This window comes from Haemorhous mexicanus, unplaced genomic scaffold (assembly GCF_027477595.1).
Source record: "Haemorhous mexicanus isolate bHaeMex1 unplaced genomic scaffold, bHaeMex1.pri scaffold_228_ctg1, whole genome shotgun sequence".
In the NCBI taxonomy this organism is placed as follows: Eukaryota; Metazoa; Chordata; class Aves; order Passeriformes; family Fringillidae; genus Haemorhous; species Haemorhous mexicanus.
Genome location: NW_026776055.1, coordinates 21922 through 31034, shown reverse-complemented (window position 1 = coordinate 31034; position 9113 = coordinate 21922). Strand labels below are relative to the sequence as shown.

The 9113-nt window shown below is 42.6% G+C and overlaps 2 long non-coding RNA genes across 2 annotated transcripts; both read left to right on the top strand.

Moving 5' to 3' along the window:
• Positions 1-2584: 2584 nt before the first annotated feature.
• On the top strand, positions 2585-4966 carry LOC132322975 (uncharacterized). Its single transcript, XR_009485210.1, has 2 exons — positions 2585-2782; positions 4625-4966. It is a non-coding gene; the product is annotated as an uncharacterized LOC132322975 (long non-coding RNA).
• A 420-nt stretch (positions 4967-5386) lies between these two features.
• On the top strand, positions 5387-6111 carry LOC132322976 (uncharacterized). The gene is made up of 2 exons (XR_009485211.1): positions 5387-5417; positions 5541-6111. It is a non-coding gene; the product is annotated as an uncharacterized LOC132322976 (long non-coding RNA).
• Positions 6112-9113: the final 3002 nt, after the last annotated feature.

The window sequence follows — 9113 nt, the reverse complement described above, 5'->3', positions numbered from 1 at the left end:
TTTTGGGGATTTTTTGGATTTTTTTGGGATTTTTTAGGGGGGTTTTGGGGGGTTTATTTTGAATTTTTGGGGATTTTTTTGGATTTTTTTGAGATTTTTTTGGATTTTTTGGAGATGTTTTTTGATTATTTTTGGATTTTTTTGGGGCATTTTTAGGGGATTTTTAGGGATTTGGGGATTTTTAGGGGATTTTGGGATTTGGGGATTTTTAGGGGATTTTTCGAGAGGAAATTTTGGGATTTTTTGGGGGTTTTTAGGAATTTTAATGGATTTTTGGGGGGATTTAAGGTGAGTTTTGGAGGGGGGGTTGAGAGTTTTAGGGGGTTTGGGGGAAATTTGGGGCCTTTTGGGGTTTTGGGGGGGTCGGGGGATTTTGGGGGATTTTTGGGATTTTTTTGGGATTTTTTAGGGGGGTTTTGGGGGGTTTAATTTGAATTTTTGGGGATTTTTTTGGATTTTTTTGAGATTTTTTTGATTTTTTTGAGATTTTTTTTATTATTTTGGGATTTTTTTGGGGCATTTTTAGGGGATTTTTAGGGATTTGGGGATTTTTAGGGGATTTTGGGATTTGGGGATTTTTAGGGGATTTTTTGAGAGGAAATTTTGGGATTTTTTGGGGGTTTTTAGGAATTTTAATGGATTTTTGGGGGGATTTAAGGTGAGTTTTGGAGGGGGGGTTGAGAGTTTTAGGGGATTTGGGGGAAATTTGGGGCCTTTTGGGGTTTTGGGGGGGTCGGGGGATTTTTGGGGATTTTTTTGGGATTTTTTTGGGATTTTTGGGGGGTTTTGGGGGGTTTAATTTGAATTTTTGGGGATTTTTTTGGATTTTTTTGAGATTTTTTTTTATTATTTTTGGATTTTTTTGGGGCATTTTTAGGGGATTTTTAGAGATTTGGGGATTTTTAGGGGATTTTGGGATTTGGGGATTTTTAGGGGATTTTTCGAGAGGAAATTTTGGGATTTTTTGGGGGTTTTTAGGAATTTTATTGGATTTTTGGGGGGATTTAAGGTGAGTTTTGGAGGGGGGGTTGAGAGTTTTAGGGGGTTTGGGGGAAATTTGGGGCCTTTTGGGGTTTTGGGGGGGTCGGGGGATTTTGGGGGATTTTTGGGGATTTTTTTGGGATTTTTTTAGGGGGGTTTTGGGGGGTTTATTTTGAATTTTTGGGGATTTTTTTTCGATTTTTTTGAGATTTTTTTGAATTTTTTGAGATTTTTTTTGATTATTTTTTGATTTTTTGGGGCATTTTTAGGGGATTTTTAGGGATTTGGGGATTTTTAGGGGATTTTGGGATTTGGGGATTTTTAGGGGATTTTTCGAGAGGAAATTTTGGGATTTTTTGGGGGTTTTTAGGAATTTTATTGGATTTTTGGGGGGATTTAAGGTGAGTTTTGGAGGGGGGGTTGAGAGTTTTAGGGGGTTTGGGGGAAATTTGGGGCCTTTTGGGGTTTTGGGGGAGTCGAGGGATTTTGGGGGATTTTTTGGGATTTTTTGGGGGGGTTTTGGGGGGTTTATTTTGAATTTTTGGGGATTTTTTTGGATTTTTTGGAGGGTTTTTTTTTATTATTTTGGGATTTTTTTGGGACATTTTTAGGGGATTTTTAGGGGATTTTTAGGGATTTTTAGGGGATTTTGGGATTTTGGGATTTTTAGGGATTTTTTGGGGGATTTTTTGGGGGATTTTTTGGGAATTTTTGAGATTTTTTGGGGGATTTCTTTGGGATTTTTGGGGGGATTTTTTGGGGGATTTTTGGGGATTTTTTTGGGGGGATTTTCTGGGATTTTTTGGGGATTTCTTTGGGATTTTTGGGGATTTTTTGGGGAATTTTTTAGGATTTTGGGGGATTTTTTGGGGATTTTTTGGGATTTTTTGGAGATTTCTTTGGGATTTTTTGGGGATTTTTTGGGGATTTTTTGGGATTTCTTTGGGGATTTTTGGGGGATTTTTTGGTGATTTCTTTGGGATTTTTGGGGATTTTTTGGGGATTTTTGGGGGATTTTTTGGGGATTTTTTGGGATTTTTTGGGGATTTCTTTGGGATTTTTTGGGATTTTTTGGGGGATTTCTTTGGGATTTTTGGGGGATTTTTTTGGGGATTTTTTTGGGATTTTTTGGGATTTCTTTGGGGATTTTTTGGGGATTTCTTTGGGATTTGGGGGAATTTTTTGGGATTTTTTTTGGGATTTTTTTTTGAATTTTTAAGTAGGAGTTTTCATGTTTTCCTTTGATTTTTAAGAAATTTTTTTGAGAATTTTTTAGCCGATTTTTGGGGGCATTTTCTGGGGATTTTTGGGGGGTTTTTATGGATTTTTTGGGGATTTTTTTTGGGATTTTCTAGGAGGATTTTGGGAGGGTTTAAGGGGATTTTTGGGGTTTTTTTGGGATTTTTTGGGGATTTTTGGGGGGAATTTTGGGGTTTTTTGGGGGGATTTTTGGAGGAATTTTGGGGGAATTTTGGGGTTTTTTGGGGGGATTTTTGGGTGGATTTTGGGGATTTTTGGGGGGATTTTTGGGGAGATTTTGGGGTTTTTTGGAGGGATTTTTGGGTGGATTTTGGGAGATTTCCGAGCAGTTTTTGGGGGGCTTTGGGACAGATTTTGGGTGGAAATTTTTGGGAATTTTGAGGGGATTTTGAGGAGATTTTGGGGTGAATTTAGGAAGGATTTTGGGGTGAATTTGGGGTTTTTTGGTGCTTCCAGGACCACCTGCTCCTCCCAGCCCGGAGCCACAACAAAACCTCGAGGCCCAAAATGTCCCTGGTGATGCCGGCGGCCGCTCTCAACGGTGAGGGGAGACCCAAAAACCCCCAAAAACACCCCAAAAACCAGCCCAAAACACCCCAAAAATCCGTGCAAAAATCCCCCTAAAATGACCCAAAAATCCCCCTAAAACACCCCAAAAATTCCCCCCTAAAACACCCCAAAAATTCCTAAAAAAACTCAAAAAAATCGCCCAAAAATTCCATTTAAAAAGAGCTAAAAATTCCCAAATTTTAGGAAATTTCTAATTTTAGGACAATTCCAATTTAGGAAATTCCAAATTTTAGAAAATTCCAATTTAAGAAAATTCAAATTTTTGGGAAATTCCAATTTAGGAAAATTCAAATTTTTGGGAAATTCCAATTTAAGAAATTGCAATTTCTGGAAAATTCCAATTTCAGGAAAATTCCAATTTAAGAAATTTTAATTTCTGGAAAATTCGAATTTAAGAAATTTCAATTTCTGGAAAATTCAAATTTCAGGAAAATTCTAATTTAAGAAATTTGAATTTCTGGAAAATCCCAATTGAGGAAATTTCAATTTCTGGAAAATTCCAATTTAGGAAAATTCCAAATTTTCGGAAATTCCAATTTTAAGAAAATTCCAATTTTTGAGAAATTCCAATTTTAGAAATTTGAATTTCTGGAAAATTCCAATATCAGGAAAATTCCAATTTAAGAAATTTGAATTTCTGGAAAATTCCAATTTTAGGAAAATTCCAATTTAAGAAATTTGAATTTCTGGAAAATCCCAATTGAGGAAATTTTAATTTCTGGAGAATTCCAATTTAGGAAAATTTCAAATTTTCAGAAATTCCAATTTTTAGAAAATTCCAATTTTTGAGAAATTCCAATTTAAGAAATTTCAATTTCTGGAAAATTCCAATTTTAGGAAAATTCCAATTTAAGAAATTTCAATTTCTGGAAAATTCCAATTTCAGGAAAATTCCAATTAAAGAAATTTCAATTTCTGGAAAATTCAAATTTCAGGAAAATTCCAATTTCAGAAATTTTAATTACTGGAAAATTCCAATTTTAGGAAAATTCCAATTTAAGAAATTTGAATTTCTGGAAAATTCCAATTTTAGGAAAATTCTAATTGAAGAAATTTCAATTTCTGGAAAATCCCAATTGAGGAAATTTTAATTTCTGGAAAATTCTAATTTAGGAAAATTTCAAATTTTTGGCAATTTCAATGTTTAGAAAATTCCAATTTTTGAGAAATTCCAATTTAAGAAATTTCAATTTCTGAAAAATTCCAATTTCAGGAAAATTCCTATTTAAGAAATTTGAATTTCTGGAAAATTCCAATATCAGGAAAATTCCAATTTAAGAAATTTGAATTTCTGGAAAATTCCAATTTTAGGAAAATTCCATTTGAGGAAATGTTAATTTCTAGAAAATTCCAATTTTGGGAAAATCCAATTTAGGAAAGTTCCAATTTTTAGAAAATTCCAATTTAGGAAATTCAAATTTTTGGGAAATTCCAATTTTAGGTAAATTACAATTGAGGAAATTCCAATTTTAGGAAAATTCCAATTGAGGAAATTTTAATTTTTGGAAAATCCCAATTGAGGAAATTTTAATTTTTGGAAAATCCCAATTGAGGAAATTTTAATTTCGGGAAAATTCCAAATTTTGGAAAATTCCAATTTTTGGAAAATTCCAATTTAGAAAATTCAAATTTTTGGAAAATTTCAAATTTTCAGAAATTCGAATGTTTAGAAAATTCCGATTTTTGAGAAATTCCAATTTAAGAAATTTGCATTTCTGGAAAATTCCAATTTTAGGAAAATTCCAATTTAAGAAATGTGAATTTCTGGAGAATTCCAGCCAGGTGAATTTTGGTTTTTTCCCCCCAATGCCAGAGTCCCTGCGTGGCCCCCAGCCCATGATGCAGGTGGACTGCGAGGTGATGGACACGCGCGTCATCCACCTGCGCCGCCGGGCCACGCCCCCAACGCGGGCCACGCCCACCCGCAGGCCCCGCCCAATCACCTTGGCGGGAGACGGCGGCTGAGACACGCCCACTTCTGGGGAAAGACACGCCCCCTTCGCGATATGTGCAGGTCGAGGCCACGCCCCCTTGATGGGATCAAGAGATTAAGCCACGCCCCCAATTGTAATGAGTTTAAGCCACGCCCCTTTAACACAGTGGGTGAGGCCACACCCCCTTAAAACCCCATTTAAGCCACACCTCCTAAAAATAATTATGCACAGAGGCCACGCCCCAATTGTAACGAGTTTAGCCACGCCCACTTTAACACAGTTTGAGGCCACACCCCCTTACCCCATTTGTTTAAGCCACGCCTCCTAAAAATAATTATGCAGAGGCCACGCCCCAATTGTAATGAGTTTAAGCCACGCCCCTTTAACACAGTTGGTTTGAGGCCACACCCCCTTAAAACCCCATTTAAGCCACACCTCCTAAAAATAATTATGCACAGAGGCCACGCCCCAATTGTAATGATTTTAAGCCACACCCCCTTTAACACAGTTGGTTTAAGGCCACACCCCCTTACAACCCCATGTGTTTAAGCCACGCCTCCTAAAAATAATTATGCACAGAGGCCACGCCCCCAATTGTAATGATTTTAAGCCACACCCCCTTACAACCCCATGTGTTTAAGCCACACCTCCTAAAAATAATTATGCACAGAGGTCATGCCCCCAATTGTAATGAGTTTAAGCCACACCCCCTTTAACACAGTTAGTTTGAGGCCACACCCCCTTACAACCCCATGTGTTTAAGCCACGCCTCCTTAAAAATAAGTATGCACAAAGGCCACACCCCCAATTGTAATGAGTTTAAGCCACGCCCCCTTAACAATGACAGCTTTGAGGCCACACCCCCTCAACAGAATCAACGGATCAGGCCACGCCTCCTTTAAAATCATTGTGGGAGAGGCCACGCCCCCTTTCAACCTGCATGTTTGAGGCCACGCCCCCAAATCATTTAGGTTTGAAGCCCTGCCCCTTATGCAAATATACTGTGTTTAGGTCACACCCCTTGCCTTAAAAGCATAGTTCAGGGCCACACCCCTCTGGTGATTTGCATACTTAAGCCACACCCTTCCTTATAAATATTTATTAGTGTTGTCTTTATGGCCCGCCCTCTTTTCCATGAGGCCACACCCCCTCATTAAAACCTGTCCTTTTGAGACCACGCCCCTCAAGGGAATTTATTCTGGCCACGCCTTCTGTGAAGCCCCACCCCTTTCGTGTGTAGGCGTGGTTAATTCTGTGGCCACACCCCCTCTTAAAGGGGCAACGCCTTTTTCTGCTCCCGCCCTTCCCCCAGCAGCGTTTTTTTACCCAAATCAATAAAAAATGGGGAAAAATCCCCAAAAATCCACCTGGAGTCTGTCTGTGGGGGAGGGGCGGAGGAAATCTGGGGATTTTGGGGGGAAATTTGGGGATTTTGGGCAATTTTTGGTTTCTTTTTTGAGAAATTTTGTGGGGTTTTTGGGGGGGTTTCTTGTGATTTTTTGGGGAATTTTGGATGAGCTCATTGGAATTTTTTGGGAGTTTTTTAAGAACTTTTTTGGCGGATTTTTTTTCACGACATATTTCGAGAGTTCCTGAAGAATTTTTGGGGGAAAATTTTGGAGAATTTTTTAGAAACTTTTCCCGAATTTCTGAAGGGAATTTGGGGGATTTTTTGGGGGGAATTTTCAGGTTTTTTCTCTCATTTCCGAACCACAAACCACACTCAGCCATGAGCGAGGGGAGCAGCAGCTTTAATTCAATTTTGGGGGTTATTTTTAAGGAGAATTTTGGGGCATTTGGGCGTTTTGAGGGGAATTTTGGGATTTTTGGGGTTTTTTTGGGAGGGGGGCTCTCCCCTCATGGGTGAGACACCCCAAAATCCTTCAATGGGGGTCCCAAAACGCCCCAAATTCCCTCCCAGAGGGTCCCAACCCCCCAAAAATTCTTCAAGAGGGTTTCTAAACCCTCTTAAATCTCCTTTTTTGGGGTCCCAGCCTCTCAGAAGCCCCAAAATCTTCATAAATTCCCCCAAATCCCTCACGAACGCTGCCGGCCGCCGCCATCTTCTGCTTTCCCTCACACACCCTCCTCCCTCCCCATTGGTCGCCGCGCCTGCCAATCAGTGTCTCGCCCTGCTATTGGTGGAAACTCGCGAGAATCCGCCCCATGTGAAGGGCTGCTGCTTGAGTCTCGGTGCTGATTGGTTATCGATTTTGACAAGCAGCTGCTTCACCCAATCAGAGCAGCGAAACGGCGTCGCCGTGGCGACGCCGCAATTTCCCGCCTGTCCGTTACCACGACAACCACGCAGAGCGAGCGAGGCGGGGCCAGACGCGCTGTTTGAGGCGGCGATGGCCGAGCGCGCCTGTCAATCAGCGACGTGTTTTCCGGCGGCGGGACGGGCCCGCGCCGCCGCCGCAGCCCGCCGCCCTCCCGGTACCGGCGGGGCCTGAGGGGATCCGGGGGGTCCTGAGGGGATTTCGGGGCTCCGAGGGGTTCCCGGGGCTCCTCGCTGGTCCCGCGGCGTCCTGGGGAAGGCTCGAGGCCCTTCCGGGCCGGGGATGCCCCCGCCCGGTCCCGCCCGGTTGGGCCCGGCGAGCCCTGAGGGGAGGGCGGGGCCGGGGTGGGGCCCGTGAGGGGAATTTGGGGAGCCTGAGGGGATTTGAGAGATTTTTGGGGGTTCTGAGGGGATTTCGGGGTGGAAATGGGGAATTTGGGGTGAAAATGGGCGATTCGGGGGGGTCCTGAGGGGATTTGGGGAATTCTGAGGGCATTTGGGGAACCTGAGGGATTTTGGGGAAGCTGAGGGGATTTGAGAGATTTTTGGGGGTTCTGAGGGGATTTCGGGGTGGAAATGGGGAATTGGGGGTGAAAATGGGGGATTTGCAGGGTCCTGAGGGATTCGGGAAGTTCTGAGGGAATTTGGGGAGCCTGAGGGGATTGAGGGATTTTGGAACGTTCTGAGGGGATTTTGGGGTAGAAATGGGGAATTTGGGGTGAAAATGGGGGATTTGGGGTGAAAATTGGGGATTCGGGGGGGTCCTGAGGGGATTCGGGGGGTCTTGAGAGGATCTGGGGAGTTCTGAGGGGATTTTGGGGTAGAAATGGGGAAATTGAGGTGAAAATTGGCGATTTTGGGGGTCCTGAGGGGTTTTTGGAGTTCTGAGGGGATTTTGGGGTGGAAATGGGGATTTTGAGGTAGAAATGGGGAATTTGGGGTGAAAAATGACGATTTTGGGGATCCTGAGGGGTTTTTTTTGAGTTCTGAGGGGATTTTGGGGTGAAAATGGGGAATTTGTGGTGGAAATGGGGAATTTGGGGTGGAAATGGGGGATTCGGGGTGTCCTGAGGGGATTTGGGGAGTTCTGAGGGGATTTTGGGGTAGAAATGGGGAAATTGAGGTGAAAATTGACGATTTTGGGATCCTGAGGGGGGTTGTTTAGAGTTCTGAGGGGATTTTGGGGTAGAAATGGGGGAATTTGGGGTGAAAATTGGCGATTTTGGGGGTCCTGAGGGGATTTTTGGAGTTCTGAGGGGATTTTGGGGTGAAAATGGGGAATTTGGGGTGAAAATGGGAATTTGGGGTGGAAATGGGGAATTCGGGAAGTTCTGAGGGGATTTGGGGAGTTTCTGAGGGGATTTTGGGGTAGAAATGGGGAAATTGAGGTGAAAATTGGCGATTTTGGGGGTCCTGAGGGGGTTTTTGGAATTCTGAGGGGATTTGGGGGTGGAAATGGGGAATTTCTGGGGTGAAAAATGGGGGATTCGGGAAGTTCTGAGGGGATTTGGGGAGTTCTGAGGGGATTTTGGGGTAGAAATGGGGAAATTGAGGTGAAAATTGACAATTTTGGGAATCCTGAGGGGGGTTTTAGAGTTCTGAGTGGATTTTGGGGTAGAAATGTGGAAATTGAGGTGAAAATTGACGATTTTTGGGAGGGTCCTGAGTGGGGTTTTTTGGAGTTCTGAGGGGATTTTGGCGGTGAAGAAATGGAGAATTTGGCGGTGGAAATGGGGAAATTTTAGGGATTTTGGGGGTGTTCTGAGGGAGATTTAGGGGCTCCTGACAGAATTTGGGGGGTTCTGAGTGAAATTTGGGATTAGAATTGGGCATATTGAGGGATCCTGAGGGGAATTTGGGAGGTTCTGAGGAGATTTTGGGGTGAAGAATGGGGGTATTTTGGGGTATTAAGGGGATTTCGGGGGGGTCCCCAGGGAAGGTTTGGGGGCCAGTTTAGGATCCCCAAGTGTAATTTTTGGGGTGAATTTCAGTCTTTTTGTGGGTGTCTGACCCCAGGACTCCACAGGGAACAATTTAATGTCCCCAAAGTGCAATTTTGGGGCAGAATTTAATTTTTTCATGGTGTTTTT